This window comes from Lemur catta, chromosome 4 (genome assembly GCF_020740605.2).
Source record: "Lemur catta isolate mLemCat1 chromosome 4, mLemCat1.pri, whole genome shotgun sequence".
Classification (NCBI taxonomy): domain Eukaryota; kingdom Metazoa; phylum Chordata; class Mammalia; order Primates; family Lemuridae; genus Lemur; species Lemur catta.
In genome coordinates, this window is record NC_059131.1 from 12,129,359 (window position 1) to 12,153,136 (window position 23,778).

Genomic DNA, 23,778 nt, shown 5'->3' on the forward strand with positions numbered 1-23,778 from the left:
ACTTAGAAATGGACAAAATATCTGAACTGATATTTCTCCAAAGAAGATATACAAATGGCCAATAAGTACATTTTAAAATCAATACTTGCCAGGCGCGTTGGCTCACGCCTGTAATCCTCGGGAGGCCATGACGGGAATGTGGATTGAGGTCAGGAGTTTGAGACTAGCCTGAGCAAGAGTGAGACCTGTCTCTACTAAAGAATAGTAAAAATTAGCTGAGTGTGGTGGTGTGCACCTGTAGTCCAGCTACTCGGGAGCTGGGACAAGAGGATCGCTTGAGCCCAGGAGTTTAAGGTTGCTGTGAGCTAGGCTGACACCACACACTGTAGCCCAGGGCAACAGAGTGAGACTGTCTCAAAAAAAAAAAAAAAAAAATTCTCAATGTCATTAATCATCAGGAAACTGCAAATCAAACCATAAGATACCACTTCACACCCAATAGAATGGTTAGAATAAAAAAGATAATAGCTAATGTTGATGAGGATATGGAGAAACTGGAACCCTCATAACTTACTGCTAGAAATGTAAAATGGGGCAGCCACTTTAGAAAAAGTCTGGAAATTTTTCAGATGGTTAAACACAGAGTTACCATATGATCCAGCAGTTCTACTCCCAGGTACATACCGAAGAGAAATGAAAGATACATCCACATGAAAACCTATGCAAAAATGTCCATAGCAGCATTATATGTAATAGCCAAAAAGTGGAAGCACCCCAAATTGCTGAGAAAGGGGAAAAACTAACATATATTGAATACCTACTATGTGCTAAGTGCTCAACTAGGTTCTTTACAAACTTTTTATCATGTCAACAACTCCATAAGGACTATTGCAAAGTTTTAAATGTTTAGAAAAAATCCCTATTAAAACACTCCTCCAGAGTTCTGCTTATCTTGATTTGTTCAGTCCGGGCTATGATACTAATAGTTTAGTACCATCCAGTCCAGGTAATTATTAATACTCACAACAATATCCAGAGGTGTTTTTAACTTGAGATTTTATGAGCTGAAAATAACAAAATTCACAGGTCTAGATTCATTTCGATATATAGGTAATGCAGTCATAAATGTCCAATTTCACTTCTTCCTCGAGGATTTCTCTGTTTTCCTGGTCCAGTTATACCAACCCTTTTCAAAGCATTCCATGTTGTTCATGTTCCTTGCTAATCTGGTCATGATGTCACTTCTATATCAAATTTTTTTTTATTTCAGCATATTACGGAGGAACAAATGTTTAGGTTACATATCTTGCCTTTGCCCCACCAGAGTCAGAGCTTCAAGCATGTCCATCCCTCAGACGGTGGGCACCACACCCATTAGGTGTGAATATATGCATCCCCTCCTCCCCACTCCCACCTGCCCGACACCTGATGAATGTTACTACTTATATGTGCACTTAAGTGTTGGTCAGTTAATTTTATCATAAGTTGCTGCCTAAGTATTTGCTTATCACTTCATTGACTGTCTTGTTGAGGATGCCTTGCTTCCCTCTGAAATACTCCACCAAAGATCTGTCTCCAGCCACCAGGATCCTGCAATTGGTTTCTTTCAGTTGGCTTCACACTAAGATCCTACTCTGGGTTTAGTATGATTAGTCTTAAGACCTTGGTTTTTCTTCCAGATTTCATAATGAGGACAACCCAACTTTTTTTCTTTCGGGTGGCATGGCTCAAGCCTTCTTGTCAGTTTCAAATTCTTTTGAAACTGCCTAGTTTCAAATTATTTTCTGCTAACAGGTATTCTCTGTGACCTTGGAGACATTTTCTAACTTTTCTGAGACTCGTTTATTCAAATATTTATGTAATATCATCTATTATGTGACAGGCATTTGCTAGACTCTAGAGATACAGTAGTGAGTGGTATCCTATAAGGTTTTTTTAATATCCATAAAGTGGCCATCACCACTGACACATTAGAAGCACTCAGTAAATGGTAGCTATGTCAGTTATCATTTGGAAAGAGAACTAACTTTCAAATTTGGATTCCAGCTGAATACAGCCAAGCACTGCCCTTTACATTAAAATGTGAATACCATAACACTCTAGTAAGGGGCAGTGTGAGGGTGGGAGAGGTGTTTTCAGAAAAAGGAAACTGTCTAGGTTAGCGTGATTGCACAAGGGATCCTAACGACATGGCATTTGACCTAAGGTTATAATACTGCAAAAAGAATAAAGTGTTTGTTTAAATATAATTTGGTTATTAATATTCATCCAATCACCCAACATTTGTTGAGCACCAACTTTGTGCAAAGCTCTTATGCTTTTCTGTATATAACAGCCAGCTGGAGACCCAGTGAGTTTAATAACTTAAGTTTAAAAGTTAATTACATTTTAAAAGTTAATTAAAGTTTAAAATAATTTTTCCAGGAAAAATTATGGCTGAAGCTGGAACTAGAACTCAGATCTTCTAATTCACTAGTAAAGGCAGTTCCGTGTATTTGTATTTCCATGCTTTATTCAGATCTTGACTCTAATATCAGCTCAGAGAGTCTTTCCTAATCTTTTTATCTCCTGACATTAGAAATGTTGGTTTTGTTTGTTGTTTCATTGTCTATTTCCCAAACTGGAGTGCAAATTTAATAAGGACAAAGATTTAGTCCTTTCTGTTCATAGAATTCTAGAATAGTGCTTGGCACAATAACTACTAAATGTACAATTGACCCTCTCACCCCTCCCCATGGAGCCTGTACTGGCAGTGGCTGCACTTTTCCTTGCAGAATGTGGTCTTAGTACTTCAGCATGGCTCACGGGGCTGGGGCAGCCTGGCCCCAACCTGTCTCTTCAGCTTCGGACATTCACAGCCATGAACCTCGGCTGTAGCCACCTAAGACCTTTTGTTATTTCCTGAACAGATGTCTTTGCCTGAAATGCTTGCTTCTTCCTTATTGGCTCAACAAACACCTCTTCATCTATCAAGAACCAGCTCAAATGTCATAACTTTCCTCTAATTGCAAGCAGAATTAATTGCTCTATTTGTGTTCCCAAAGGAATTGCACATATTTCCATGATAGTATTTACCACATTTCATTCATTCATTCAACAAATACTAGTTAATGCCTACCATGTAGGAGACACAATATTCTTTTTTTTAAAGAATGTCTCTCTTGCTCCCTCAGATAAGACATCTCTTTGAGCAAAGGGAACAAATATTTTTTTATTCCCCAGCTCCCTACCCAGGATGCTTCTGCTTCACAAACTTATTTGCCCATCAAGATTCAGTGTAAACATGGTCTTCTCTAAGAAAAGCTTCTATTGCTTCTATGGATCCCTACCAGTCCCTATAGGCTTCTACAATGTTACCTGTAAATAGTTTCATGTTAGTTTATATTTGTGTCTCCCAAACCAGCATGTGAGCATCCCAAGGGCAGAGAAACCATTTTGTACTTCTGAATCTGTAGCAACCCAGCAGAGGGGCTGGCACGGAAAGCCTTCAGTGACTGGGCGCTAATTGGTGATGAATTCAGGGTCTTAGCTCTTCAATTCTTTTCAGAGAAAGACCAAATCCAGTTGGATGGATTAGCTTGGTCACTAGTCAAAGTCAGCCATTTCAAGATGCCCTGGTGAGATGCCTGCTTTCTGAAGGTGAAGAAGCTCAGTCGGCGGCTGTTCCTGTTATGCTGGTAGCACTTAGGGTAAAACAGCTTAAATAATATTACCGAAGGCAGCCTCCTTTCATCTGCAGATTAACGGGCAATGTTTATCACCTTCTTAGCCAGGAAAAGCTTTTATCAGGCTCAGCTAACAGCTTGCATTAGCCTCTTTCAAGGACTTGCCACATTGCCTTTAAACTGACATGCTACAGAGTCAGCCCTAGCAATAGTAAAAAAAAATGGTACTTTTTTTTTGGTTTTTTTGATGATTGTCAGAATAAATAGCTTATTTAGCTCCAGGCCAGATAAATTCAACAAATCGCCTGTTTGGCAATAGAAGGGAAGATCATCAGCATTCTGTGGTCAAAATGACTTTGAATACTTTGCTTATGTTTAGAAGAATTCTTTTTGTAAGCACCAAAGCAGAACTTCTTTAATAAGGATTGTCTGGCTTCCTCAGCATTATTCTGTGCCAAAACCCAAAAAGGAAAATGTTGACCTCCAAAATGGCAAAAACTCATGTTCAGAAGTCTCTGATCAAAGACCTAATGAAAGCATTCTACAGTATTTGCATCATCACAACTTAAATCTCTTCATCTATCACTCAACAGATACCTACCTTTCAACTGTGAGTGAAGTCTGAAAGGCCTGTTCTTACAAATGCTTTGAATCTGAAAGTGAGAATGAGTGATTTATGAAACATCCACGTGAAGGTAGACTACAAGTCCCTTTGCCTTTTTGTTTTCAAGCAGTAGTGGTTGGGGTTAACTGCTTGTAATTACTGCTAAAATCATTTACGTTTTTGTTAAACTGAGAACTCTAACTCTGTGAATGCCAGTGTCAGAAGGCTTATTTTACAGGGTTTTCCAAACACAGACATCTCAAGGCCAGGCCCTGTGAAGGCCCCATGACTTCACAGCTGAGAGAGTTCTATGAGAGGTGTCAAAGGACTGGGTACAACCAGATCTACATCCTGTGAAACAGACTAACGGACATTTTCTTAAAGCTGGGAGGCAGTGATCTGAGGAATGGTCCTGGTTCTGATAGAGACTAGCTGCCCTGGGCAAACCTCCCTGGGCTTCAGCTTCCTTCTCTTCCCATAAGTGGGAATGATATTTCCTTCTCTCTTCGCTCTCAATTACATTTGAGAGACATATATCAATATATAAATTCAGTATTACTGATTTTTATTTGCCAGATCCACCGATGAACCACAAATTCTGTCTTTAAAATGTGTCCCATTATAATCTGTATGATTTTTTGAGAAGGGAATTGTCTCTACATATGAAAAAAAAAAAGAAACAAAGTTCACTGGGCACTAAGGAGTATGAGTAGGTTCACACAGTTTCAAAAGTCTCTTATGCAAAACATTAGTGAATCTTGGGGGAAGGCTGATGTATATCGAATGTTTACTATGTGCCACACACTACCAATTCTTCAAATTCCTCATCTGTGCCCCACAAAAACTGAAAACTGAAAGACAGATACTTTTATCCTCTATTTACATTTAAGGCTAAGAGAAGTTAAGGAACTTATCCAAGATCAACATCTAGCAAACAGCAGTACTAGGATTTGAACCCAGAGCTAGTCTAACTCCAAAGCTCGCTCACTCTCTCCCCACTCCTTCCTGCTTCTTTGGCAAGAATTAAGGCTTCTACATCTCTCTAAATCCATGGCACTTTTAAAGAAACCACTCATCAGAGAGACGCAATGACCTCTACCGATCTGATTTATAGAAAACTGACCATTAAATAAGACTAGTTCAGAGTCCCAGGAAAGTAGTCTTGTGAACCCTCAAGAAATTATCCCAGAATTTATTTTAGTTTCAGAATTAAAAAATAATTATCACCGTCAACATTCAGGGCAACTGGGGGGTTTTGGTATAAGGAAGGAATGAGATGAGAGGGACAGGCAGGGTTCTAAATCTACCAGAAGCTTCGTTCCCCTCCAAAGCTTTAACTACAGGGACAGAGAGTCCTCAGGCCTAGGCTGTCTGCAAGTCCTTAGCGGAGCATTAGTTAAGAGCATCTCCTTTTCGGTGTTCTCACTTTTGCACAGTGCCTGCAAAAGGCCCTTTGCTAATCGTGTTTACATTTTTAGTCATCTTGAAATCAACCCAGGGAAGCAAAGCAACATGCCTGAGGTCACATGGTCAGTACACAAATCTCCTCCCAGTTGCGTTGCTACCTCCAAAGGACAAGTTCCATTGTCTCTTGCAAGAACCACTAAAACAGCCTTCTACCTGATCTTGCTTCAAAGCGCTTGTGCCCTTCTGTACTGCACACATCAGCCAGGTAAATCTACTGAAAACGCAAATCACATTTTAGCCTCCCCCTGTGCAAAAGCTTCCTCTGGCTTCCTGTCACCCTTGGTATAAATCCCAGCATCCTTGACGGTGCCCCCAGGTCCCATGTGGTTGTTGCCTTCCTCACCTCTTCCCCTCCTCTCTCTCTGCTCACCCTGCTCCAGCTGCACCAAGCTCATGCCACATTCTGGCTCTGGCATTTGCTGCCCCCTCTGCCTGACTTCCCACAGGCCTTAGGAAAGTAAGCCCTCTCAGTCTCAACTTTTCAGCTGTTTCTTTTGTGACCACATTAGCTAAGTAGCCAACTCCCACCCTGACCATGCCCCACAATTGCCTCTCACCCTGCATTATTTTCTTCACAAATTATTAGATTTTTTTGTCGGCCTCCTATCACTAGAATAACAGCACAAGAGAATAAACTTTGTCTGGTTCTTTGTTATATCCCCAGAGCTTTGAACAGTACCACCTAACACGTAGCATTCATTTAATACATACTTGTTCAATGAATGAATGGATGAAGGTAACCTTTGAACCCAAATTTTTCTGATGCCAAAGCCCATGCTTTGACCACCAACATACTGCAATTTTGTATTGAAGTCTTAAGATGGATTCAGTCCTGGGATAAGCATGGTGCAGAGTACACAGGAATAATACTTGCTCCTTCCCTTCAAGATGTTTATAATGTAGTTGTGATACCAGACCCATTTGTTCTTGAGATAAATACAGTAAGTGCTGGATGATGGGAGTGGTCTTACAGGGCCTCAAAAGGCAGAAGGGAGTGGCTGGTGAAGACCCAGATGTTCCTAGAGATGAGCATCTTGATAGGAGCCTTGGATGGGGGATGTCTGGCCTTGGATAGGACTCAGAGAGAGTTGGTGAGTTTATCCAGGAGAAAGTACAATATATGACATGTGTTTTAGAGCATTCTAGGCTGGGGACATTTGTTAGCTCTTTTGTCTGGGGAAAAAAACTCTACTTACAAACAGAGTTTTATGAGAAAACAGGGTCGGCAAGAGAAGAGGAAGGGAGGAAGGGGAAAGCAAGGAAGTGGGGTTCCTTGTTTCTGACTTACAGCGATGGTTGTGGTGGGGACGAGATGGGCCAAGACCTGGCACACAGTGAGTGTTAGATGGTTATGGCCCCTCTTACTCTTGAAGGTCTCCTCTGTGGAGTTTGCCTGGAGTTCCACACTTTCTCCAGAAATAAATCGCCGACTATGGGACTCATAAGAGGAGGCCGCTTCTTTGGGGCAAGCAGTAGGGCAAAGCTGCTCTGCAGCACACATAGCCCAGGCCAGGGGCTGCACAGAGCCTGGCCATTGGCAGAGACTGTCCAGACCCTCCAAGAGTTTCTCAGAGGGCCCCAGCTGCCCTGCATGAGGACTGCCCTCTCGTGGCTCCCAGAGAAGTATAGTGCAAGGGGATCTCTGAGAACTAAGTCACTGAGTAGTGAAGATGATTATGCTTATGATTAATGCCCCTCCATCCATCCATCCAGCAAGCATGTACTCTATGCCAAGAATCTTGCAAATTACAGGGGCCACAGCCAGGGTTAGGCTACAGTAAAGGTTAGACAAGTTTCCTTTCCTTGAGGAACTTGTGGTCTATTCACAAAGAAAACCATATGCAATTAGTTTCTAACCATGTTTCCAGATCTGGTTTGAAAGAAAGATTTATCACATACCCAGGCTTGGCCACAAAACCACATTAAACCAAACCAAAACATTCCATGAAGGGAAAGACTATAATTCCCCCTTTTTTTCCCTCAAAAGCCCTTCCCAGAAAGGTGATAATGAAAGATTTGGTCTCAACTGAGCTACAGGCAGGGGATTTGCATTTTAAAGTTTGACAGATATTTATAGGTCTTTTGATCTCTTCTCCTCTCTACTACCCACCCCAGCCTCGCTGCCTCCCCCTCCCGCATCCCCTTAGCTCTCTACCCATCTTCAGAAATGATGGCTCCAGGTCCAGGGGCTCCTGGGATACATGCACTGGTGCGATGTGCCTGTAGCCACATAGCTCTTATTTATCCAATACCAGCTATATACCAACAACTTTTCTTACTTCCTAACCTCAGTAATCACCCTGTGAGGTTTATATTATTTACTTCTTTTTAAGTGAAGAGGAAAATGAGGTTCAGAGGAATTAAGTAACCTGCCCAAAATCACTAATAGGAAGTAGGAGAGAGAACAAAAACTCAGGTCTGTGCACATCCAAATCTAGGACCTTTTCATTAAACCAAGCTTACTCCAGCAGTCAATGCTGGTTATTGTAGGCTGCTTAGTTAGCTAAGATTCTTCTTGGAAAAGGTAATCCTGCATTCCAGTTTTCTTGCTGGTGTTATTCTGGAAATAGCCCAATAAACGTCACAATTTGATTTACTCGAGGACAAACTTGCAGCTGTCTTTTCCTTTGGAGCTCTTCTTGGGCCTGACTTTTTCCTCTCCTTCTACTCATCTTTCACACAGACTGCTGCAGCCCAACAGCTGCACATCTTAGCTTTGGACCTTCATCTACAGCCCCATGGGATCTGTGGAACAGAGGCTCTCCAACCAAAGAAACCCAATTGAAAACAAGCTCAGAGTCTCAGACCCTAATATTTTTGCAGCTGGAGGGAATCCCTGAAGCCATCTAGGAAACAGGTTCAGAGAATGACTTGTGCAATACAACTGGTGTCAAATTTATTAGGATACTACAGATTTGCTATGTCAAAGTACAAGACAAAGGAAACAAGTTAGATTAATGAATATCTAACTGTGTTAGGGCTTTGTCTCATTTAATCTTCACCACAACCCAGTGAGGTAATAAAAAAAATTAATTTTTATCCTTTGTTCCAGATGAGCCCTGGCTCAGAGAAATAACTGACTCAAACGAGTAGCCAGTGAAGTCAGGATCTCAACTCAAGTAATTGTAGCAGACCCTTTCCCACAGCGTGTGGTGGGGTGTGACAAGGCACACAACAAATCCGCTGGCTGAGGTGAGTGACTGGACAATGAAATTTGTTCCTATGCTGAAGAGCAAAGAGCCAACAGAACGAAGAAATGACCTCAATCATTTTGTGGACTCAATGAGGCTAACCAAGTCGGTAACCTAAATTCATCTGGTATTCATATTTTGACCAACAGGGCCTCCCCTGAAAAACGGGGGCTATTCGCAGACCTACCACCTCTTCTAAAGCTTTCTGAGACTTGTTACCAACCAGAAGCTTGTGTAAGTTCCCTTCCTCCTTGGAAAATCTGTCACCCCCCTCAAAGAGGGGGCCTTAGAAGTGCCAAATTGGGAGCCATAAGAAAGTTGATGCTGGTTGCTGAGTTTTCCGGTTGAGGTTGAGAGATCAGGTTCAAAGCTCAAGCTACAGCTCCCCCACTCCACACTCCCCACTCCCCACCCATCTCCAATCTGGACAGGGAATGGTCCTTCCCTTCCCCCACTACAGTTTCTTTTAAAAACCTATGGATTGTGTTCAACTGGGGGCAGAATGGGAGTTTGAGGCATCCTTTCTGTTCTCTCCAGATCAACCCCAACCTCATGGAGGCACCTGGGAAAGTTCTCTCCAGGAAGAATGACTGCAGAAACAGAAATCTCCCCTCCTTGAACTCAGAGTAGATTTGGGTGTGGATTGGGCTGCTCCTAAGAAAGCTTTTTTTCTCAGTGATTCCTTGTCAACTATGCAGCTGTGGGTCCAGCATTCAGAACAACAGGGGTAAGAGGTGATGCTGGTCTAATGGCCTCAAATCTTACCCAGCAAGCCCTAGCCTGGTCCCAACTGCTCTTTAAGGTACAACTCAGAACCCATTTCTGTTAAGACATTTTTCTCGACTATCTGTTCATATTAACCTCATTCTCCTTAGAAAAGAGATATACCCACACATAATTATCATGAGAACAGGCTGTTATCAAGTGGCAATTGAGTTGTGCCTCGAGGGACACCTTTGACCTCCCACTTAAGGACACTTTTCTGCATTTTGATACTGTTCCACAGCTTATAGTTAACCTGCTCTTGACAGTATTACTAAGGATCCTGGCTTGCCATCATTTTACCAGCTTGTAGGTGAGGACCTTTTTTCTTATTTGGAAGCATTCATCATTTTCATCAATCTAGCTGATAGCTCTTAGCTTTTTTGAAGTTATGCAAAACCTTTAAAATCTTATGACATCTCTAGATCTCCTTACCAGTAAAATACATGTGGGCATGTATACCATTTTTGTTGCATTCCTTAAGCCCATTCCTGACCTCTCTTGCACTAAGGACTTCTGTTCTAAACAGTGAGCTTCCCAAAACACGGACTTTGTCTGGTTCCCTGTATGTCTCCAGTGTGTAGGAGAGTTTCTGATAAACCATAAATACAGTACTTGGGAAATGTATGTTGCATGCTGAATGCATTAACCAATCTAGAAACGTCAAGTTTTTGAGAGCAAAGTTGGCTTGATGGTACCCTGTGAAGGAGCTAGTTGCCTTCTGCCCCAGTAAGAACAGCATTGACTGACACCATGCACGACTCAAAGTAAGCTCCAAGCCTGCACTTAGGGCAGAAATGAGAGTGGGTAGGACAATGAGGCTGACCAGCGTTGAAAAGGAAAATACCTTGGGATGGGAAAGGATAGTGTGTACTGGATCAGGTGACAGGTAAGTAAACCTGGGGATTATAAACCTCCAAACCAATAGCTCTCAAATTTAGCCTTCCTAGAACTCATCTAAGGAGTGTGCTATAAAAACAAATTATTAGTCCCCACCCAAATAGATTCTGATTCAGGTGGTCTTCGGATCACACTTAGAGAAACACTGCTGTAGATCAGAGAGAGATGTGGGGGGGCCAAAGGAGAAAAGGAAAGACGAAAAATAATAGTGGGTTTTGGTACCAATTCATTCACCAAGCTCAGTCAGAATAACAAATCTCTCTTCTTCTCTCCCTCTGTCTCATTCTACCTTCCTCCTTTTAATCTACTATGGCTATAAAGAGCTTTTGAAAGTATAAAGAGCTTTTGATCACTGTCCAGAGTGATCAAATATTACCCTGCAGAAATTTTTTTTCTTTTTCTTTTTTCTCTCTCTCTCTTTTTTTTTTTTTTTTGGTGAAATCAGCAGTCCTGACAGAGACCTGTCACTGTGTATGTAGGAAGTGCAACTTAACAAGTAATTTACGTGGAAACTGAGGAAAGTACAAGCCTACAAAGTCCTCCTTATTCTGCTCCCACAGGGGAAATAGGCAGACCCACCCAGCGGCCCATGACTGAGCTGTCTTTTCCAAACTCTGTATTTTAGGTGCTTCTCACTTGGTTCTTCTCCCCAGAGGACATACCAGAAGCTACCATAGGTACCTCTAGTTGTGGATTATGGAAAGCCCACTGAGGCTGGCCTCTTAAGGCTCACAGATTACCATTTGCACCCAGGGTTTCCAAACATTTCCTGGACTGGGCTCAGATGAACTGTAGGATGATCACCCAAGGAAGTCCAGACAGGGATGTCTGGGCTTCACACACATTTATCCTGGCTTATGAGATTTGAGGCAAACCCAAGAATCTATACTGTTATTCTGTTGGGCAATGGGATTTGGAAACCAGGGAGGACTCTAGCACCACAGAATCTGTTCCCATTTTCTAACTGGCTGAGGTCAAAATCCCCATCCTAGATCTGGGTGTGGATACCTCCAGTCCTCTTCCCTACAATCGTATTTCAAGACCCAGTTCTGATGCCACTTTTTCCTGAAAGTTTTCCTGGGTCCCCCAATTGAAATTTATTTCTCCCTTCTGTCTCCTGTCACAGCACATTTTTGGCTGGCTGCGTTTCAAGAGCTCAAGAGCCACATGTGGCCAGTGGATGTCAAAGAGCACAGCATTGGCTTTTTAAGAGCAAGTCTGTGACTCTTGCTTCTGGATCCTCAGACTAAGCACAGTCCTCTGGCCCAGGAAAAGTGGCTGGGAAATATCTTTTTAAGCCAATTCAAATGCAGATTCCTTTCAGAGAGTACCTTTGGCTTTTGTTTAGCTGGCTGTTTTAAGGCACAGTATCTTCAGAGGTAAGAGCAGGTAACAGATACCTCTATTTTAAGGAAGGTGGAAGCAATCCAATCCAGAGCAGGATTCATTTGAGAGGAGTCGGGGTGGGAAGAAGCTGGGGGCACAGGACACTTTGAGGAGCAGAAAAAGGCAGTTGAACCAAAGAGGCAGGTGCCAGTTACCTTCCCCATCCTGCGCTGCAGGATCAATCAGACACTGCAGACAAAGGCAGTGGTGGCTCCGAACCACACACTCAGCCTCCTTAAGCCGCCTGAAGAATACTGGCTGCCAACAGATTCAATTGGGGCGTAATGTGATCACTTAAATCTCTAAAAAACAGTTGCAGCCAAAATGTGCTTTCAGCAAAGGTTTCTTCTGAAAACAGATCGAACCTGTTCATACCATGGCCACAGACATCTTAGGAGAGTTCTTGGGCTTACCTCATAATTCAGCCATAATCAGTTCGATTAAGAAAAGAGTTATCACTTCTGCCCATGTAGAATTGCCTCCAAGGCGATGCCCACAGATATATGATCTCTCAGAAAGCTTTCTAGGAAACAGACATCTCTTGAGGAAATGAGAGTTCAGTCCCCAATTCCCTGGGTCCTCTGAGGTCAAATAATCAATGTACAGAGTACAGGGACTGGAGTTGGGAACTCCCCGAGCTGGTTGTCACCAGCAGTGTAATACTTTTCAACTAAGAACCTAAGGAGGAGGCCGGGAGCAGTGGCTCACTTCTGTAATCCTAGCATTCTGGGAGGCCAAGGCGGGAGAATCACTCGAGGTCAGGAGTTCGAGACCAGCCTGAGCAAGAGCGAGACCCCGTCTCTACTAAAAAAATAGAAAGAAATTACATGGACAACTAAAAATATATATAGAAAAAATTAGCCAGGCATGGTGGCGCATGCCTGTAGTCCCAGCTACTCGGGAGGCTGAGGCAGTAGGATCACAGGATCGCTTAAGCCCAGGAGTTTGAGGTTGCTGTGAGCTAGGCTGATGCCACGGCACTCTAGCCCAGGCAACAGAGTGAGACTCTGTCTCAAAAAAAAAAAAACAAAAACCTAAGGAGGACTAAACCCTGGGTGGGATCATATTGTTCCCATATGAGGCCCTAGGATATGGTGGCAAGAGCCCAGCCATCGGAGAGGAACACTCTGTTTTCCAAATGCCAGCTCACCAATTTATTTGAAACATCCATTATACTAGCACTCTTAACTTGCATACTTCCTAAAAGGGATTTTTGGTGGTGTATGCAAAGCATTGTAGGAAACCATTAAGGACTTGGACCACTAGCACGTGACCTCGAGCAAGTTACTTTACCTCTTTCAGCCTCAGGTTCCTCAGCTGTGAAATATGGGCAGTATTGTGAGTGTTGATGAAGCTGTGAGATAGAGCACTAATCAAAATTCATGGAAAGTGCTCCATAAAAGTTCATAACTACTTGAAAATTATACCTCCCACAAAGCGGGATAACTGAAAGCAGAAAAGTGAGTTTAAAAGAGTAGAGAATATTCTCAAGTGAGCGAGTGCTAAACGCATATCATATACAGAGCAAGTGATGGGAGCTGAGGGTAACTGGCAGGAAGACAGAGCCTCCATTCGTCCCAAGCTTCTAGCCTAGCTGAGGGGATGATCCCAGAGGAGGAAACCCCTGTGTCAAGCTGTGCAGGACCAACTATAAGCACAACGGAGGCCACCAAGGGGTTGACTGGGGGTCAGAGTAGATCAGAAGAAACAATTAGGATTTGGACAGGCAGTGGGATGGGACAACTCACCCTAGGCAGGAAACCTACACCAGCCAAGGCACAGCAACGGGATGAGCAGCCGTTGGAAGTGCTGCTTGTAAGAGCAGCACTCTCTTCCAAGGAGAGTGAGAAAGGAAAGTCCAGACGGGAGGAAAGGGAAAGGGGGAGAAGGAGTAGGAAGCTTTAGTGACCCGTAAGATGGGTAATAAGATGATCAAAGGGGACAACAGGCCAAGGATTCACCGTAGGCACAGTCCCGATGGTATCAGAAAACAATGCTAAGAGCTATAAGATGGCAACAACTCATATTGTGGGAAAGGGATGGAGGAGAAGGCAGGGGAGGGCAGTGGGGAAATTTACTCTGATTCCATGTCTGTTCCTTAGCACAGGCACTGCCAGGGCTCCCCAGCTCTGCCAAGAGCACTCTGCTGCAGTGCCCGTCACAATCGTTCTCACAAATAACTGAAAGGAAGGGTCGTGCAGCCCCCAGAGACTCTCCTCTCTTTTCTTAAGAATGCTCTGCAAAGGCTAGTTTCAGGCACTTACCTTCTCTCTGTTGGCTTTCTCACTTGTACTTGCCAAACTGGGTCTTTCTATAAGGGATAATTAGATTATATCTTTAGAACATTTTGAGCTATGTGAAGAGAGAACATCGTGCACATACATCCAGGCACAGTCATTATGGCAGGATTCCATTTCCTCTGTTCTGTTTGAATCCATCTCCTGGGAACAGCTGTCCGGCTTCCTAAAGCCAGCAACAGCTGCAATAATGAGCCTACCCTTTATTTGAGTGTGTGGATGACAGTCTCGGCTCCACGGTGCAGCTGTTCTTTAAAGTCTGCTGTCTTGACCCTCCCTCGGGTCTGGACAACAAAGAGAGCCATTCATTAATCCCCTGTGTTTCAAGTTTTCATATGGGAAAATCCCCTATTCCTCTTACCAGTGGTACAGTCTTTTAATTCTGCCACTTACTGGTAGTTTTACCATAGGCAAGCACAAAAAACCTCATGGAACTTCGGTTTTCTTAACTCTCCAATGTAGATAATAATACTACTGACCTCATGAGGTTGTTGTGATGCTCCAAAGATGTAATAGATGTGAAAATATTTTGCAAACTATAATAAAATATTCCTGTAATAGTAATTAGGGTCCTTGCTCCTAAATTTAACAAGTAAAAAAATATACTAAAAATATAGGACACTACAGTCAACTTCTGACTTGGGCTGCACAGGTGAATGGTCACTGAGGACTGGAGGAGGCAGAGAGTGTTTCTGGGGGAGGTAGTTGGCCCTGGCTTAGAAGGACACACAGATTCAGAGAGGTGGTCAGGAGAAAAGAAGGGACAGCCAGGTGAGGGACACAGCCCGGGCACAGGCTGAAAACAGAAAATGTGGCATAGATAGGGACAGTGTAGAGCCACCCTGGAGTCAGGCAGAGAATGGGCCTGGGACCAGGGGTACACAAAGTTCAAAGAGTCAGGGTGGGCCAGACCGTGAATAGTCTCTGATGACAGGCAGAGAAGTTATCAGAGATTTTAGTGTCATGAAAAAGTCAAGGAGTTATAAAGGTCTGGGGATCACCTAGTCCTGCTCCCTGTTCCTGTGATTTTATCTCTGTTCAACAATCTAGACAGAGGGGCCTGCACTGGGTGTGCCCTTGGCGTCCTCGTGCCCGGCTCAGTTGCTCTTGCACCCCGGCAGGTCTTCAATCTGTCCAAGCATCAGTTTCTCCTTCCCTGCTTATTAAAAAGAGACTACCAGGCTCCAGCCCAGACTTACCAAACCAGACTTTCCAGGAGAGGGACCTGGGAAAATTCTGTTTTTGAAAATTTGCTTCCCCTCTCCCCAGGTGATTCTTGCTATCAGGGAAGTGTGGCGACGGTATAACCGTGCACTGTATGATTCCCTGCAGAGGAAGGCTCACTGGGGGCTTCATACCTGCTGGGGCTGGAGGATGACTGCTCAGCCTCCAAAGGGCTGGGAAGGGTCACTTGACTGCTCAGTAGCTGCATTTCTGGAACAGAAAAGACTGGACCCTTTTCTTCATAGAACTTTTCCTCTCTTCTACCTTTCTTATTACCCTTCCCTGAATCTTTTCTCTGGTTCTTTCTACTCCGTGCAAACTAAACATGGAGCTCCAGCAAGGACCCAGCAACCTTTACGGTATCCTGCCTGCCGATGTCCTGTTCCTCTTTGCAGGAGTCCTTCCCCTTTAATCCTCCCTTCCTTCCTCCCTCCTTCCCATCTTTTCTTTTATTTCTAAATAAGTGTACTACCCAGATTCTTTGATTCAGCTTGAGGGCGCCTGTGATTCTTGAGCCTTTTTCATTTATGCATGGACCTACTCAGGCCAGACTTGCCTAGTCGCTGCTTTGATTCAAAATTCTAATTTTTAAATTAATAACTTCTTTAAATTTAGAAAATACTGACAACTGTAAAATGTAATAGCAACAGTTGAGTGCTTACTTTGTCTGAGGCCAGGTATGACATTTCTTTACGTGTATTAATCTTCACAACAGTTCTGTGAAGTAGATACTGTCATGATTCCCATATTACAAATAGAGAAACTGAGACACAGAGAAATGAAGTTACCTATAATCACATAGTTAGGTAAATGGAGGAGTCAAGGTTTGAGCCTAAGAACTCAGGCTCCAGAGTTCTCTATGCTTCCAGCCATGACACCAGGCCACCCCCTCAAGAAGAAATAAGATGAATGAAGAGAAAATTACTCCCAAGTCCTACTACCAGAAATAGCCACTCTTACCACTGAGTCATTTTTCTATGAGAAAGAAATTTTAATTGGATCAAAGTATTAATTTTATATATCCTGCTTAAAAATTCTAATCCTAGATTATATTTCCTATATTAAGTGTTCTTCATAAATATGTTTTCCTTATCAACTATATAATACTCCACCACATAAAGAGGATATAATTTATGTAATCACCTCTTTATTCGATATTTAGGTTGTTTATAATTTTTTACTATCATAACACTATAGCGAATATTCTTGTTCATAAATATTTGGCGGCAACTTTATTTGGTTCTACAGAACAGAATAAAGTCTTTATATCAAAAGTACTTTTAAATATAAAATGCATTTTAGAGACTTCAAAATGTTTAGAAAATTGAACCAGTTGACTCTCCCACAAGCAGTGTGTGGGAAGGACTTCCTCACCCTCTTGCCAACTTTGCCAATTTGGGAGGTGAAAAATGGCCTTGCCTTGTTGTTTCCATTTACATGTCTTTGATTACTAGTGAGGTGAACTTTTCTTCTATGTTTATTAGCCACTTGTATTTCTTCTTTTGTGGGCTGTTTATTTATGCCCTTGTTCATTTTCCCAACGGCCAGCTTGTGTTTTCCTTATCTGTATGAGTTCTTCACAGCTTTTGACTATCATCTTTGGCTATCCCAAATCAAAATATTGAGAAATACTTTTCCAAATTTGTTCTTTGCCTTCTATCTGTTTTTAGGTGTCAGTTAACTTGCAAATATGGAAACCTGAATTAAAAACGGTCAGAAGCAGAGGCCAAAGTTTGTGAATATATGCAGGCATCTTACTAAAAACATTTTAGTATTCATTTTAACAACAGGAGTTGGGACATTGTGTAAGAAGAATGAAGACATTAATGTTGCGTTTTTGTGCTCTTTAGGCTGGTAAAAGGAGGGGGGATACTTGGAGAACAACCTCTGTTCAAATTGCTTTTAACTTTTTGACATGGGTATTAAAATGCCACCCCAAATACCAGTGGTAATAAAGAATCCAACTTAAAAGGGGGAGTAGGTGTAAATGTAACACATGAGATTTTTTTAAAATCTTGCTGGCCGGTTGCTGAAGAATCAGTGGTGAAGCACTCCTGGCTGCGACCCCTCCCCAGTCTGGGGGGAAAAGCTTGGTTATTTGGGGCTAAATGTTCACATCCTGAGATTTTTGAACCAAGATGAGCTGCTCATATGCCCTTGCAATAAGAATAACCAAAACATCCTGCCCTGACGCTCCCAAGAGAGAATTAGCTTCTCCTTCCTCTTTTTATTGCCCTCTTCCCTGCTCTAATGTTTCCCCACCCCACACATGGCCTTCCCCTCTCTGCCACCCGCCTGTCTGCCCTGTAACCGCCCGGTTTGTGTGGACCTGGTGATTAAGGGTTGTTTTTTTTTCTTTCAAATGAACAGATTTAGTGATATTTTCAAAAGAGAAAGAGGCTTATATTCAGGTACCAGAGACCCTGCAGGGACATGGATACCTCAGAATGGATTCGTTTTAGAGAAAACCGCACTGCCTTGGCTTGTGTCTTCATCCATTCAGCAAAGGAAATTCACAAAGCACATGACTGTGGAGTGTTGACAGGACAAGATATGGATACGATCTTGAGCTCAGATTATTGAAGGGCTTGAGGAGAAGGGAAGGTTCCCAGATGTTTGGGATGGAAGATGACGCTGTATGCCTTCACCTGGGGCTAGAGAAGGGATGGAGATAAATTAACTTCTGGTCAGAGAATCCTCAGGAATGGCTGGAGAAGTCCACAAGAGTTCTCTTTGTCTTCTAAAGCATTTCTTCAATTTAGCATATTTCACGTCTGACACTTGCTTCTCCTATGAAGTGAGTCTAATTATTTCATTCCTATTTTTCTCTGCTACTTTGTCCTGTCCACAGGACAATACTTGGCCTATGAAAATCATCTATCCACACATTGGTTGATGCTCTACAATGTATTTTTAAGAGGGCCAAAATCAAAATATTACTCTTTGGTTTTACAATGAGCCATAAAGTCAAATTGGGAGAGCCAACCACTTTTCTTAGTTTGTAGTGAGCATGGTGGCAGTCATGTGAAAGTTATGCTCTGAAGAGCCTCATCCAGCTTTGCTAGAACTCCCGCAGGCTTGATAACACAGCAGCTTTCGGCTAGTAACCAAGCAGGAGAGCACCATTTCTTTTTCTCTGTATGAGCTCAAGGACATAGGAAAATCTTACATTGCACTTAGGTGTTTTCTTCTCTCATACATGTACACGCACTCACTATATTCCCTTTGCCCCATAAGAATTATCTAACCGATGTTTGGTTGGGTGCCAAGACTGTGTGATGGAGTGAAAGGGTGCAGGTTTCTAGCTGTTTCTAGCTGTTCTATTATTCCTAGCTGTTCAGACATGGGCTCTGCCCTGTGGCTGGCAGGAAAGACAAGGGCTGGTCTGACACAGCGGGGTTCTGTGCAGCTACAGCCAGAAAAAGAAACCATAGAATATATAAAAATCAGTAGAGTGTGTAGAGCTAAGGGTGGGCAGGAACCCCAATGGCCCCAAATAGCTACTGAAATCAGGGTACACAGATCCAAGGGGCTGAGTGTCTCAGTGACAAGCAGAGAGGGCAGGAACTGGTGGCACTGCTGCAGCTGGCTCTGGGTGTGTCAACTGCAGAGCCCTTGGGCGAGGCTGTGGCTTTGAATGAAGTGGTATCTTGTGACCTTAGCATCTGAGCTTTGCTTCCTCCCTTGTAAGATGCCCACCTAACTGGACTGGATTGAGGATTACATGTAAGAATGCATGCAAGGCCCTTATTTTTAGCTCCCAGCACAAAGTGCTTCAACTACTCAAAAAATGAGAAATGTTATTACTATAATTATCAACATTAATATATAAAAGTATTTTACTTATAAAAGAATAAAATGCCCTTCTAAAATTTTCAATTATGGGAAAATACATCTAAATATCACCCTTACCTGCTACTTGATAATAATTGTGTGGCCTAAGGCCAAGGAGAACACAAGAGGTGGTGGGGGAAACAAATGCCTTTTATTCTGGAACTGGAAACCTTACAACATGCAACAAGGGGGCCTTCCTAAATGCTCTGTCACCTGTCTCCTCTCTCGGAGACATGATGTCACTCCCTGGAGTCTGGTGCTCCTGGAGTCAGACGGCCTGGGTCCAAATTGTGCTCCTCTGCTTACCAATCTGGTCACTTGGGACAACTTTTTCAACTTGTCTAAACCTCAGTTTTTTCTTATTTAAAATGGGAACAGAAATAAGATTTTTGTAAGAGTTAAGTGGAGTAAACCAGATAAAGCACTTAGCATTAGAGAAATTTATTAGTAGTAGTATTATCATCATCACTGGGATAACGGTGGGCATGGCCAAGGAAGGGGGTGTCTCTACAGGCTGCATAACGCTAGCACGTGCGCACGCGCGCGCGCGCACACACACACACACACACACACACAACATTCTCTTAGGACTATAAGAATTAGGCCTGTCCACTCAATGGAGCAGAAAGTAGTTATGTGGGTGCTTGTCTTGTTCAACCAACCACCTAATTTAGGCATGAAGACAGAAAGTCCAAACCTACTAGATATTTTTAGCTCCTACAGTGCTCAGTACACTGGTTAATCTCAGGTCCTGTGTGTACCCTGGCTACATGATTGCTTGGGACCAATCAATAGATTGGTCCCAAGAAGATATCATCTTCCAAAATTTACTGGGTTCCAGTTCAAGCCTGAGTTCTGGCTTCAACAGCTGTGCAGGGACTATCATTCCGATGCCTCCACCTATTCTCAGGAGGTAGCAGAGGTGGTAGGTGAAAGCCTGGACTCTGGCCAGCCTTCCTAGGTTCTAATCCTAGGGCTACTGGTTGTTAGGTATGGGGCCTGGGACAAGTTACTTAACTCCTCTGTGCCTCAGTTTCTTATTAGTAAGAATTAGGTAAGTAATTATTAGGATTGGTGGCAATAATTGCACCTACCTCTTAGGGTTGTTGCAAGGACTAATATGAGTTCATCTGTGTTAAGCACCTAGAATAATACCTAGAAAAATACTGGTGTACCCTCTACCTCTAGTCATGTTCCATTTATGATGATTAATTTTATGTGCCAACTTGACTGGGCCTCTGAATGGCCTCATCAGCTTTCCTGGGTCTGCAGCTTGCAGATCGCAGACTGTGGGACTTCTCAGCCTCCACACATAGATCCATCCTATTGGTTCTGCTTCCCTGGAGAGCCCTGACCAATGCACCACTCAAACACCTTCTCCACCAGCAGCCAGAGTGAGGCTCTAGTGCACTGCTGACCAAATCCCACCTTTGCTAAATTCCATCAGGAGGTCCTTGTCATCTCCGAGATAAAGTCCAAGCATCTCACCATTGTAGACAAGGCTCTTCTCTCCAGCTTCACCTCTTGAGGGCTGAGGCAAGCAGAGAAAGCTTCTTGGAGGAGGTGGGATTTGAGCCAAACCTTGCATCTTGTAGCTGTTCCCAGCGATTACATTACAGGTGTGACACTGTTTTGGGGGAGGCAGTGTAGTATAGTGTAATTTGAAATTATAAGTATATAGTATAGAGAAATTCATACAGATTTAGGATGCATCCTACTTTTTCCATCCTCTTGCTGTGTTTGCTGGAAAAAACTTTCTGAACACCAGTTTCCTCATCTTTAGAGTGTGGATTACAACCTTTACCTTATAGAGTTGCTGTGAAAATTAGGATAAACTCATGAATCTAAAAGAGACAAGTTTGATTCAGCACATGGCAGGAATTCAATAAAAAGTAACTTTCATTTTAATTAGACTCTAGGATTAGATTTTTTTAGTTTGCTGACCAAATTCTTATCTATTGAAGGCTTTTCTGGAGCATAATCAGAGGCTGAAATTCACTCAAGTCCTCCCTCTGCCTCAAGCAAATGGCCCACACAAATTGTTTCATATAGAACAAATCTGGGGATAGTGCTGTTTCTCATGAGACAGGCTTTTGAAAGAACATGAACCATCTTCCATGCCAATTTGCCTGGTGTCATATAGCATAACAACATGGCTGGGTTTGACATAGTGATTGCACTGGTGAAAGTATTTATTTTTGTTAATCCCAGTAATAGCAAAACATAACCCTTTAGCCCTTTACACTTCCAAAAGTCAATTCTCAATTTTTAATTTTTTATAACATCATAGCAACACGGTATGTAGGATTCCTAATTTTCACACGTGGAAACTGAGGTCTAAAGGTTGAATCACTCACTCCGGGTTCCACAGCAAAGTAGAGTCAGAACTGGCACTAGGATTTGTGCGGTTTGAGTGACAGTTCCAAAATTCTAGGCTAATTTCAAGTTCTCTTTGGCAGTGGCATGCCAGGCATGGGGGCAGTGGTGGGTGTGGTCGGCCCCAAGGAGGAGTAGTCATTTTATCACTGTCATTGTTTAGAATTACCACTATATGGTGATAGTAAAACACAGACCAACTTTTAGCCAGCTTTATCACTGTTTTAAAATTATCTATAGACAGTATATTCCTTTGTTGCCTGCACCAGAGGATGGTGGCTTCCACCACCCACCCTGGGTACACCACTGCTCTGGCTCCACTAAAAAAGAAAGGTTTCATTTGAAAGGAAGAATTTTGACTTCTAAGCAGAGGTTACTTGAAGCCAAGAGAATATGGGAGTGATGTATTTGTGGCTACTTGTATTGTGGCTCTAACTTATCTTAAGTCAAGGGATCAAGGATTTACTGAGCATCAGATTAATAATTACAGCAACATTCGTAACTATACTTAAAGTGTACAATGTATACACAGTAAAAGTGTGTACTCTGTGAGGCAGGTATTAGTATTCCACTTGTACAGATGATGCTGAACCTAACGAAGGTTGATTAATGTGTCCAAGGTCACAATAATGCAGGAGCAAATATAAGATTTGACCCAGGTTTAGCCTGGCTCCCATCTCAGCACTCTTGCCTCTACTTCCACCTTCTATCTGTCCACCAGTGTGTGAACAGCCACTAAAGCACTACAAATGCTTACACTGCAGAGGAGCCACATCTCAGAGGGCTCCCAGGCCACCACTTGTGGAGGTTGTACCCTGCACAAAGGTGCCTGGCTGAGGAGGCAAGCAGGGCTGAAATAAGCCCAGGCTTGGCAGTTTTCTATTTTGCAAAGTGGTGCCATAAGGGCTGGCAGTGGCATGGAACCACTGGTGGCTGCAGGTTCTAGAATCCCATCAGCCTATTGCCTTCTGTTTCTTGTCTACCATTTGAGCACGATTTTTCAATTTCCTAGACATGGCTCTGCCTGGAGAAAGCTTCCTGGCCCTTAGGTCTAGAGTTTACAATCTCCTGCAACCAGTCTGAAATGCCCAGTTGTCCTGACTGTTATTGGGGACATGATTGGCATTCCTTCAGAACCTCATCATTCTGAAAATTAGACACAGGCCACTCATTAATAGGTGGCAAATCCTGGGTCCTCCTTAATGGCTCTAGCTATGGTATAAAGGTTAATATGAAGGCCTGGGATTTGAGAGCAGAGACAACCTATACTGATATATTACTCTTTGGAAAATAGGACCAGGAGGTTTTTCAAGGTCTCTTGTGAGTATGCCTCAGGGTTGGGGCTTCTTTTCAATCTGTTACAATCACAGTCACAATAGTTTGTAAATATTTATTGACTGAATGACATTTAGATTAAAATATTTATCCCAATAATTCAGTAACGTGGGAAATGTGTAGTCTTCCTGATTCAAGTTTAGCAATTAATCCATATCAGTTTCAAGGGAAGAAAAAGGACAGACCTGGGAGTCAGGAAACTTTTGCTTTTCTAGTTCCATCTCTGCCACAGCTATTGGGTATGACATTGAGCAGGTCACTGACCATCTCTAGAATGCAGATAAAAATAATGAGGGACTCAGTGATCTCCAATCCCTTTGTGCTGGCATAGTGTTCTTTTCACCAGGCACGTTCACACTGCAGTAATATGTTTCATGGCATTTTGGAGCTGGAAGGGTTTAATGATCTCCTTTATGTGACAGATGCTCTTCATAAAGAAGACAAGACAAGTATTATTGTCCCCTTTTACAAACTAAAATACTAAGGGCCAGAGGGGTGAGTCATTTCCCTAAAGGATGTAAGATCTGGCTCTTACCCAACACCCACACTCTCAGCTAAGTTTATTGGGTCCAGTCTGGATCTAGCCTGTCCAGAACATTGTCCAGCATTCTGCTGCTTGGTTCTCAGTGGAGACAGAAAAGCACCCACCAGTATGTGCCCAACTATAGGCCTTCAAATACCTATAGTGTAGTGTCACATTGTCCTTTACCGCTATGTTCCTCAGACAGAGCAGAGAATGCTTCTTGGAGACAAGTGGGATAGATGCAAGTCTGGTTCTGTTTTATTTTTTACCAGAC